The sequence below is a fragment of the Hetaerina americana genome, unplaced genomic scaffold (genome assembly GCF_022747635.1).
Source record: "Hetaerina americana unplaced genomic scaffold, ioHetAmer1.1.p SCAF_11, whole genome shotgun sequence".
Lineage (NCBI taxonomy): Eukaryota > Metazoa > Arthropoda > Insecta > Odonata > Calopterygidae > Hetaerina > Hetaerina americana.
In genome coordinates this window covers 19670534-19671935 of record NW_027286181.1, presented here as the reverse complement: position 1 = coordinate 19671935, position 1402 = coordinate 19670534, and the positions used below count along the sequence as shown (strand labels likewise).

The window sequence follows — 1402 nt, the reverse complement described above, 5'->3', positions numbered from 1 at the left end:
GTAATGTAAGGGTTAGGTGGAATAAGGGACTATAAACGTATATGAGTCTCAACCTGGCCCAATCAAGTCGATAAAGAAATAAATATGACAAGCGAATTCTATTTTACTTCTAAATGGTGTAAAAATTATGTAGAGTGCCAATAGTAGCATTACCAATATTAATTATCACTTGCATGCTGGAAAATAATTAATGAGGAATTTTTCTTGGTTTCTTAACGTCTACTTCCACCAGGCGCCGTGGCTTAGTTGGTTAAAGCGCCTGTCTAGTAAACAGGAGATCGTGAGTTCGAATCTCGCCGGTGCCTTCTTTTTATAAATTATTACAGATAGCGTGAAAAAGGCAAATATTTTTGACCATTTTTTCCAGAGCGTCTACAATAAAGACAAACGCACCGAGCGATTCTCCACACCCACCTGGGGAACACATGAGCGATATAACACTGACCAAGCAGGGAATAGTACATCTGCTCCGTAGTATCAAAGCAAACAAAGCACCAGATCCGGAATAAATACCTGCGAGAATACTAAACGAATTAGCTGAAGACATTGCCCCATTGTTACAAATTGTTTTTCTACAATCGATAGAGGGCTCAGTACCTCGCGGCTGGAAGCTAGCCCATATAACTCCCATCTATAAAGGCGGCGATAGGGATAAACCGACCAATTACCGACCCATTTCTTTAGCATCGATCTCTTGTAAAATATTGGAACATATTATTGTCACCAACATTATGAGATTTCTTGATAGTAGGAAAATACTAACCCTCAACCAGCAACGATTTAGGAAGAGCAGATCTTGCGAAACATAACTAGGTGTTTTTTCATTTACGATATATTTACATCGGGAGAACACAACACACAAGTCGATGCAGTATTCCTAGATTTCAAAAAAGCCTTCAATAAAGTCCCACACCATAAACTGTTACACAAACTTAAATGCTATGGAATCAATGAGAAAATTATTAATTGGATTAGAGACTTCTTGTCAAATCGTAAACAAGTAGTAGTCATCGATGGATTTTACTCAACGGATAGAGATGTCACTTTGGGCGTCCCCCAGGGAAGTGCAAAAGGGCTTCTTCTGTTCTAAATATACATAAATGACTTAAGCGGGAACGTTAGTAGCAATCTGAGGTTATTTGATGAAGACGCGGTGGTATACGTACAGGGAAATAAGGAGCCAACTAGATCGCGAGCTACTCTCTAGAGACTTAGGCACTTCTCTCTAGAGAGCTACTCTCTAGAGACTTAGGAGACTTCAGTACTGACTACGGCCAATCAAGTTAAGTATTTTGGGGTAGTTCTAACACCACACCTTACATGGAGAGCATATATCAGGACAATATGCGGATCAGCTTTAAAGAAACTTGGCTTCATAAATCGGGTGGTGGGGAAATGTAAT

The 1402-nt window shown here is 39.7% G+C and overlaps 1 non-coding gene across 1 annotated transcript; it reads left to right on the top strand.

Moving 5' to 3' along the window:
• The first annotated feature begins 231 nt into the window (after nt 1-231).
• TRNAT-AGU (transfer RNA threonine (anticodon AGU)) lies at nt 232-305 on the top strand. The gene has a single exon. It is a non-coding gene; the product is annotated as a tRNA-Thr (tRNA).
• The last annotated feature ends 1097 nt before the right edge of the window (nt 306-1402 follow it).